This window comes from Cimex lectularius, unplaced genomic scaffold (assembly GCF_000648675.2).
Source record: "Cimex lectularius strain Harlan isolate CLEC.00 unplaced genomic scaffold, Clec_2.1 scaffold139, whole genome shotgun sequence".
Classification (NCBI taxonomy): Eukaryota; Metazoa; Arthropoda; class Insecta; order Hemiptera; family Cimicidae; genus Cimex; species Cimex lectularius.
In genome coordinates, this window is record NW_019392832.1 from 675,731 (window position 1) to 686,743 (window position 11,013).

The window sequence follows — 11,013 nt, forward strand, 5'->3', positions numbered from 1 at the left end:
ACGATTTCTGAATAATTATCGATTAACGGTCACTAATCACCACACATTATTGATAGTGCAGGTTTGGTATGGCTTTAATGGTATTTGATTTTGTGGGCACTTCGACGACTTATTTCCTGGGTCCGATTCCGAGCAACGCACTTGGAATTTTTATAAATTCGTATTGAACAAGAGTAAAAAAGCTTCGCGGTGGTAAACCTGTTGTCAGTTCGTTTCACCTTTTTTGGATTCTCGCCATCTCTGGTGGAAACTCTAAAAAAGCGGCGATAGGCAGGCCATAATGATCGGAAACAATCAAACTACAAGAATTATAAAGTTGTCTGACATCTCGCCTACAAGTGCCGTGCAAGTTGAACGTACAGTCTGTCCATACGACATGAATCACTTAATATGTATTTTATTTTGAATCCTACACTTTTTGTAAATGATGGTTCTACTTACAGATTTGTTGTTTAAACACAAACATTGTTTAAACAACAAAACAATAAATCCGAGAGTAGAACCATCATTTACAATAAGTCATAAATGATTAGAGAGGGATCTTGAGAAAGGCAGAATTTGATGGAACTATTGAGCGCAGTGTGCTAACGGGCAGGCGAACGTCAGCGAACCAAGTTGACTTTGTCTCGCAGTTCCCTGTAGTATGAGACGTGGTGGGTGTCAATGAGTTATATGATGCTTGTAGAGAAGAATATGTCGATATCTACGGTAACTGTGAGCGAAGTCAGCTATCGAGCGAACTTTGAGTATGACCTTTTGAGACAACCCCGTTGCTTATGGTTTGCAGATGTTTTCCCCATCGAATGTGACAGTCTGATTGGGGATGTTTAGCTTTAATCGAACAACTAACCAGACGAAAGAAGAATAAATGTACTACTACTACTGCCACTACTCTCAAATAGAGTACTGTTGATAGGTGGCCCTCGTGGGATGTAACTCGTAGAAGAGAGGTCATCTTTACTCTAGGTCATGCGAGGTTGATACCCGGGGGGTGCTTAATTTTGGGGCAAAGCCCGTGTATGTGTTCGGCATGAAGAGAAAGGTTGCTCCATGCGTCCCACAATGAAGGCCAACATGGGAATTGTGCTTGAATCGCCAGTATTTGGGAACCTGTTCAGATTTTTAGAGGAAACAGGACTGTTTTACTGTATATAGTGCTTTATGGAGATCTCGTCTTGTGTTTCTTTGTATATGTGCATTAGCGTGAATTGTAGTGTGACAGGGCAGATGGCGGAATATTGAGTCCCATCGACCCTTCGTTACCTTAGGTATATAATATATGTGGAGGATTGAAGAAAGAATGTATTTAAGTGTGAGTGGGTTTGGATTTAGAGACTGACTGCGTTGGAGCAGATATGACCTAGTTGTTGACACCCGTAGCCAAACCTCGGTGGATGGAAGGATATGACGGAGGTCTGACCTCTCGCCTGCACTCCACAAAATTAAGCTGTAAATTTCACAAAAGCTATTATTGCTTAACAGAAGTATCACTAGTACTACCACTACGTCTTTTTTCCTCTACTGCTCCAACCACAAAATTGGAGTTTAACAACTTTTGGGCTTTTTGAAACCTAAAAATATCGACTTTTAGTCAAGAAGTTATTGGTCAATTGACGTGTACCCTTTGTTTCAAGGGCCTGACCGTCAACCGGTTTTGGCAGATAGAGGTGACACCAACGGTGGTCCGTGTTAACGTGGCTCGTTCCCGAGCCTAAGGCACAAATCACTCCAATTAAAACAGATCGAACTGTCGGGGAAAACGTGAAAATATATATAACTACCAACGGGTCAATTACCCAGCGTTGCTTGGACATTCGTGACAGCCTTTGCGCGAATTCAACAGTTATTCAATCATGTTCAGGGGTGTAAAATTGTTTCAGGATTACGAAAATGGTGCTTTTCACTGAGCACGTACTAAAGCCAGGGAATGACTATAGAATTTTTGAGATACAACTTTCTCTCTTTGTATTTATGTATCTCTATCGATCAATCAATCAATACTATCTACTTACTTTTATATCCTTTTCTCACTACACCTCATTTCTGTCAGTTTATGACTCTCATTCTCTTTTAAATCCAAGTCTTTCCCCTCCATTCAATCACTCTCTCTCTCAGTCTCTAATCTCTCGTTATCTCTCTTTCTCGTTCCTTCTGTTATTTTTTTTACCCTTCCATCTCCTTACAACCCCCCTCTCATGCACCCTCGCTCTCTTTCTACCTTTCTCTTTCTATAATACATGAAAGAATATATGTACATATTTACATATGGTGATTAGCTACTCGTATGGCAATGTTCGCCAGGTGCTTTTTCACCTCAAATTCAACAAAAAATTTCGTATGAACCATGGTCCGGTTTCTAACCCTTTCGCAGTTACTGAACATTTTTATATAATTTTATTTATTTTAACAAACTACGTCTTTCGTCATAAATATATTTGTAGTTCTTGAACTCATTTTTGTGAAATTCGAAAAACACATCACTCTGTCCGACTGTCTGTCTGTCCCTGTCTCTCTCTCTCTCTCTCTCTCTCTCTCTCTCTCTCTCTCTCTCTCTCTCTCTCTCTCTCTCTCTCTCTCTCTCTCTCTCTCTCTCTCTCTCTNCTGTCTGTCTCTCTCTCTCGCGAGCGCGCAGGCTAATTGTAAGAAAGGTTAAACTTTATCTAAACCTGCGAGATTAACTAAAGCGCTTAATCCATCAAAATTTCTCTCTCTCTCTGTCTATCTCTGTCTATCTATCTACCTTTCTCTTTATATAAATGTGTGCCTTGCAACTATGACTATTAGTTTTGTGCCTTACGACTTGGAGGGTTCTTCTGTGTTGAAGTACAGGAGGTAGGCTTCATGTTACCAATAACTGTCGAAGATCTATGTCATTATGAGTCAATTTGGAATGACTCATTCTCGTGTTCTAACAGTAGGAAAAAAAAGTCTCGTTATGGACTCTTTCTCACAGAAAGACGTTGTATAATTCGTCATTGTTACAAATATGTCAAACTGTAAAAAAATCTATAGTAAAACAATTTGGAAGCTAACAAAGTTGATAAATTCCATGAATATCAAAGTACACGTTGTTATGATATCTATGATTATGTTTATTATGTCCAAAGATGCACATCCGAATATTTAAAAAAATTTAAAAATGGAAGATCGATTAGGCGCTATTGAATGTGAAATGAAACGTCCATTGAAGAAGCACGGCGGAACGTTATTAATAACTTATTAATTGTTACACTCCAACTTTATGTTCTCCTTCATGTCGAGCTTTCTAATGTAATTTGTACACATGGAGATTTTTTTAAATTTACATATTTTCTGGCAAGATATTTTATGACATAGTCCATATCTAATTACATGCCGTACATGCTAAAGTTCGGCTTTGATGTTAATTTCGCGCTTCTTAGTAATGTATAAAAACGTGCCTGTGTAATCACGTAAGACGGCGATAATCAGTCATGACGGAGGCAAAGAAAATGGATGTGGATGGATTTGCTGTCATGTCTAACGTGCGGTCCCACTCAGGGGGGCCTATTTATTATAATCAACCGGAGTCTTTATACATAACCGTCGCAGTATTTGAGCTAATAACGCTGATTTTTTTTTTTAAATATAAAGCGTTGTAAACGATTGATTTAATAGCGGTCCCATGGTCTATTAAATATACGAGGTTCAAAAGCCTAATCGAGAAATTTCGCCGGGACAGACACCGTTCATCCGGGCTAAATAAACAAGCGCATTTTATCATTTTAACCGAGGTGAATAACGGTTCTCCTCTATGAGAATTTCTCTTCTTGCAGCGATGCTGGGGTAAATTGTATGAAAAAAGGTAAAATCGTGCAGAAAACAAAGTGTATAAATACCACGAATATTTCTTATTAATAAAAATTGAAAACATTCCTTTTTTTCCTGCTTCCACATAAAGTTAATGAATTTATTTGTCATATGGTATAAAATTATGTTCAGTATAATTTGTTTATGAAGTAACATGGGAACATTTTTAATACCATTTGATTTCGTGGTCCGATTGACCAAATAACTTCTTTCAATTAATCTTTAGGTAAGGTATTGGTTGAGATAAAAAAGTTAGCGCCACGAGCGGGATTCGAACCCACGTCCTTCGGCTAGATACGCTGCTGCTCTACCACTTGAGCTATCTTGACTTCGAACCACTCGGACACCAACTCCCATCTCACCCACCTTCCGAATTTTGAAAAAATGGAAAAGAGGGAAAATTCAAAAACGTTGAAAAACATTAAAAAAGCCGGAGGTCGTGGGTTCGAATCCCGCTCGTGACACTGACTTTTTTATCTCAACCAATACCTTACATATAAATTTTTAACACCTAGATTAATTAGACAGTTACTTTCCCTGGGCCAAAGCCCGCGTAGATGCCCCTTGAACGATGAGTACCACAGAAACTTGTCATGCCTTGACTCCTTACGAAGAGCGTGAAGGCATGTTGCCTGATTTAAGAATGGTTCTCGGGTAAAGTAGCGAGTTTCTGGGTCCCTTAATTAAAGATATATAGATAATTATATAATATATAGATATGTGTTATTTATTTTGTGTGTATTTATTAGTGTAAAGGGTGAGGGGCTGAGGGTGAAATATAGCGTCACCATCGTCCCTCCAACAGTGTGTGTGTTTAGGGTCGAAGGGGGAATGCTTATGGAAGAACTCCACCCACTAAATTAGATTAGCTTATTACTACTGTGTGAAGGTCGGAAGAATATTGAGAGTATTCCACCGACTAATCAGAATGAGTTCAATGTACATAGGTGTGAATGTATTTATTTGTGCGACTGTATAGATATATGTATTAGTTAGTTTTAGGCTAGAATATGTCTTGCATGCGTTGGGGTTGAAATGACCTAGTTTTCGTCAGCCCTCGTTGGTACATAATCCCGTTGGGAAGCAAGCGGCGATCTCCTGGGCATTTGGCTTAAGAGGAATACTAGCGATCCAGTCTCGCTGAACAGGTGAACTCCCCTGAGTTATATATTCCCCAGGACATCGAGGCGTGACAATCCTTCGGGGTGAAAGTCCAATTAGATGATTATCCCTAATGTCTTATAAATTAACGACTTATAAATGAACTTAAGGACTAAAGAACAAACGTACTAACCCGATTAAGAATAGGCCATGTGTAGTTTACACACGGACACTTATTTTTGGGCCAAAGCCCGTGTATATTGTCCGGCAAGCAGAAAAAGGTTGTTCGATGTGTGTCACCTAATTGAAGGGTGCAATTCCTTCCTACAGCCACCGGATTTGTGCTTGAGCACTGCAGCGGGGGGAACGGGTCCTCTGTTCCGATTCTTCAAGTAAAGGAGGTTGGCATATTGTACATAGTAATAGTACTTATGTATACATAGCTTTTGTTGAGAGTGAATGCATTTATTAGCGTGAATGTGTGAGAGGGTCGATGTGGAATATCGAGTACCCATCGACCTTCAATTAGGTTTGTTGTGTAATATGTGTAAAGGGTGGAGGAATATAGAGCACTACGTTCTAATTAAAAGTTTGTTGAATGAAGGTTTTGTTGGACTTTATGATATTGTAGAGGTCGGCTTGGAATACAACGTCTCGATAATGCTGCATAAATATTAAAGAACTATTTATGTGGCAAAATTGAATTGTCTTCACTCTTGCATATCGCACAACTTTAGGTAGATTAAAATTCATAATTATTAGAAAATAAATTGACAAACTTCTTGAATATTTAACGATGAAAAACGAAGAAAGAAACCCTGCATTATGAGATATGTGGTTAAAACATTGATTAATCTTCAAGAAAATGAAGGTTGATCAAAAGCAAGAAAATAATGAATTTATGTTTATGCAATTTTTTTTTACATGGCTAACTGAAATTTTCTTGAATGCCTTACCGCATTCAGCTGTACATGCCCTGAAAAATATTGAAACCAAATTCTTGAAAGCCTTGGAAGATTGAAGTTAACAATTGAAGATGGTTAAATGGTGAAATACTTGGATTTTGCTGCATGTAGCTCCAAGAATAGCACCACACATTATGCCCTGAAGATGTCCCGAATAAAGTTCGAAACGTCGGCAAAAAAATGGAAAATGTGTTTTTCTAAACTACTCATTCTTGACCGCTCTTTAGGGATCCAACAAACCATCATTGACAATCATAAATATTCAAAAACAGTTTGTAAAGTTAAATTAAATTTGTCCCTCCGGCTTCAAGCTTATAAATAAATGGAAATTAATATGTCCTGATAAAATCCTTAAACTATTGAAATTAGTGCTGGAAGAGTAAAGTAATATACATGGAAGAGCAATCAACAGGGTGACATGCTTTGACAATATGGCAAGTAACTCCAAATCTTCAATCAAAACGTTTCAAGGTCTAAAAAACTTTTGTAACTTTTGAAGTTTGAAGATTGGTTTAATGATATAATTGAAGATTAAAAACATGATTGGTTAAAAATGGTCTATTTATAACTAATATTTGAAACTTACAACTGGAGGGTTCTACTTAAAGTTTCAAGATCTTAGGTTTGAATAATAAACGATGAGTGTATTTATATTTGAGTGTATTAATATATTTTTTAAATTCCTAATTCATGAATGACAACCATAAATATTGAAGGACAGTTTACACAACAATAAATAAATGAAAATTCTTTTTCCGGCGGCTAGCTAACAGCCAATAAATATAATTAAATATGTCCTGAAAAATCTTTAAACTAAATTCTTCAAAGTCATGCGGGAAGATTGAAGCACTGAAGAACGTTTAACATATTGCTTCAATGGATTCGCACGTAGGTCTAAACTTCGTTCAAAACCTTTGAAGATTCAGGTAATTTGGAAGATTGAATTAATGGCTTAATGGAAGATTAAAAACATGATTGATTAAAAATGGTTCCGAAGTTTTTTTCAATCTCAAATCTCCGGTTCAAAAAATTGTTGGTTTGTTTATAACTAATAAAAACTTTGACCAAATAAACATTTTAAACTTACTACTAGAAGCCCTACTTGAAGTATCAAGAACTTAAGATCGAAGAATAAAAAAATAGCATAGATGTAAGATTTAATGAACATATTTTTAAAATTTCTAATTGATGATTTACTACCAAGAACAGTTTTTCTATATGGATAAACGAAATTGCCCTCTTTCCGTCAATCCAATACATACATTTGTCCTGAATTCTTTAAAATAATTTCTTGAAAGTCCTCAATAAAAATTGAAGACTGTTGGCAGACAGCGAAATGCTGGATTGTAAGGGGCATACTGCTCCAAAACTTCTAAGTTTTGAAAATCAAATTAATAATGATCCACGGTTGTTTTGAACTCATAAAAAACATACATTGCCAAGATCGGCCTTTAAATTTACTTATTAGTGATATTATTTTGTCTGTACACTTCGGCCGGTTTCACAGGTCCCTTTCTGGGCTTTTTTTTTACGATAAACCCTCAGGGTGCCGGTGTTTTTGAAAAACAAGCCCATTTGTAAGTATGTCGGGTTCGAATGCAGGGCCGCTGGGTTCGAACCAAGGACCTTTACCTTACAGTGATACGCCGTGTCAACGCCTAAACCGTTGCGGCCACCTACGCCCCTAAATTTTAGTAGTTTTATAAAGTGTCAAGCTATAAGATTAAAGAAAGGCAGGTTGAATTTAAAATTTCTAATCCAAGATTTTTAACAATCGATGAATAAGATTGATTTAAGAACTGTTTGTTTATATTGATAAAGGAAATTTTTCTTGTGCCATTCCTGCTAGTAGATACGTTCTTAAATCCTTAGTGTAACGAACCTTGAGGCTCTACCAATGATCGTTTTTAGGCAGTAGGCTTTATCGAAACTCCCAACGGTCACAAAAATCTCAACCTTTTTTTTAACAAGGAAGAAGAAAATAGTACGTTACTCTTGGAAAAAAGTAAATCAAAAAGGGCTTTTTAGAAAATGGTCAAATTGTGGAAAATAGTCAGTCATACTCAGATGAAACTGATAAATCAGCGACAAAAGAAAGCTCACTTCATGTACGTTCCATTAAGAAGGAACAGTTGTACACAAATTCCAGTGGATAAAAGACCCTTTAAGTCAGTCCGAGCTTGTGATATTTTCGCTTCTAATGACGATCCTCTATATAGTAAAGGCCACAAATAAAGCGATTAAATTTGGCACTTCTAGTTGTCACAGAAAAATGACAAACTTACAAATAAACTTACGGAAAACTTGGTTTTACAAAAGTAGCCTGTATGTGGCAAACCAGTTCAGTGCAGTTAACTTCACCAGAGCTGTTCAGAAAAGTTATCCCGGCAGAAATTAACAAGAAAATCTACAGGATCGGTAAATGTTTTCAGTTAAAAAAAAGGAGAAATCTTCAAAAGTTCAAGACTTGAACTGAAAATTCTTTAAACTAAATTTTTGAATGCATTGTTGGAAGATTGAAGAACTAAAAATTGAATAACGATGGAATTCTTGTATTCACCAGGATTTGGCCAATATTTCAAACATTCTTCAAAGAATTGAAGATTTAGTCAATAACTTTTGCAAATCCTTGTCGAAGTTATAATGATTGAAGAATAGATGGCTGGCTAGCTAGGCATAGAACATTAACATGTTGAAAAACAAAATTGAAGATTGAAAAACCTTTGTAAAAAATTCAAGAACCGTATACATGATCAAATGAAAGCTGTCCTTCCTATATTTTTTCTGTTTATAAAAAATGCCAATTTGTAAGTATGTCGGGTTCGAATGCAGGAACCCGGGAACTTTATCTTAACGCACCTAAAACGTTATGCCCACTGATACCCACGGAAAAAATCTTTGAACTACATATATTCATGAAAATCCCGCTTGAAGATGAAGATTATCAACTTGAAAAAGTCTTGTTAACATGGCGAAAGCCTCTGATTTTGCGCCAATCTAATATAAACTTCAAAGTTTAGCAATGCAATCGATAAATTTAAAAAACACTAATTGAAGATTGAAGAATCGTTAATGTGACATATTATGGATAACGTTTTGGAAAATCTTAAATGAGTGCCATTACGCCTAAGTCGTAAATATTCAGAAATTCTCCTTGTGGCAACGAGCTAATAAATATATCTAACTTGAAAACAAAATGTATAAGCTATAAAAAACAATCAAAGCTTCAAAAAATTGATAATTTTATTGACTTCTTAAAATCCTAATTCAAGATTTTAATGACTGAATTGATTGATAGATAATTAGCTCGGCTGTAACATTGAACCAATAACATTTTGAAAATCCTAATTGAAGATTGAAAACCGTAATATTCAACAACGGAATGTACGACATTAAAAAAATGAAATTTGTCCTCTCTACCTAATAAATAAATATAAATATTTACACTCCGAAAAAAACATTAAAATAAATTTTTGAAAGTAGCGCCGGAAGATGTGAAAGGTAATCGTCAACTTGAAGAACAAGCTGGTTAACATGATGAAATGCTCTAATTCTGCGACATCCAATAAACCTCAATCACTTTTAGTAGAATCAATAAATTTAAAAAGCACTAATTTTAGATTGACGAATTATTAGCCTGTAAGATTATATCAATAAACTTTTAGAAAATTCTAATTGAATGCCTTATTTTTGAAAATTAATGTAAATATTCAGAAATTCTCCATGCGGCAGCTAATAAATACAACTGACCTGAAAAAAACAACAACTTCAAGTTAACTTTTAGAAAGTTCTGTTTGAGGATGGAAAAACGGTAAATGCTTGGATTTAACTGCGCGTTGTCAAAACTACAATCAAAGCGTTAAAGAATTGAAGATTTAATCAATAGCTAAATCCATAGTTTTAAAATCCTAATGACTATTTTAATGATTGAAGAATAGATGGCCTGCTATAACATTTTACCAATAATATATTGAAAATGCAAATTGAAGATTGAAAAACGTAAATATTCAAATTCAGTTTGTACAACAATAAACAAATGTGATTTCTTCACGATAACAAAAAGGACTCCTTGGGTCTACCAGTCAACACTAACGCAAAAATCAAGCATGGCACTGTATTTACGGGAGGAAATTAAATGTTAAAATTATTAATTAAACTTTGTGTCGAAGAGTTTACGTACTTTTTTTCAAGCATATTGACATTATTAGCGTATTGTATATATTAGCTACATACGCAAAGACAATTGGCCGATTGAAGAATGATCGTTGTGGATATATTGCCAACCAACTCATAGTTATATCCAGTACTTTAACTTTAAAGAACAACTCAAAGATTAAAAAGCACAACAAACGAAGATACCAGCACCATAAGTCTAAATCTTCAAGGTGTTCTTGCAAGATTGATATACGTGGTAATCGGAGTAGTTGAAAATTTGTTAAATTAAATTCTTGAATTCCCTTGAAGATGAATTAACATGAAGAACAACTTGTTAGCATGGAGAAATGTTATGATTCTGCCCCAGAAGAATATCTTGAAGATTGAAGAACACAAAAACAGTACAGACAAGACTAATCTTCAAAATATTTAAGAATGATGATATCAGAATACTTTTATATTCTATTGTCTTACTCTCTTTGTTACAATCTCAATTACAAAATTTTTACAAAATTTTACATGTGAAAATGTAAATTTAACCCTTCATTTAGGGGCATCATCGGTGGTCGAAATGGTTAAGGTGTTGACACGGATTTACACCATCACTGTAAGTAAATGTCATAGGTTCGATTCTAGCAAGAAAACAAAAAAAAATTCAAATTGAATATTAAAAAAAACTTAATTTAACCGGGCTCCGGTCCCATGATTAATTTTTGAGCTATTGTGTTCCCGATTGAGTTAGTACTGACTGGTAGTCACGTTACTTCCGCCCTGCTCTTTATGGTATTAGAAATTCGGTATTTTTATTTTCAGATGACCTAGGAAAGTGGTGGTAGGTATTTCCTATATTAACACTTTTCGAAGTTCTCTCGTTCTCCTTGCATGAGTTGATACGCAAAGGATTTTGATTCTCCTTGGATCAAGGTGTGCAGAGGTGGTATAATGTATATCATCTCCAGGACAG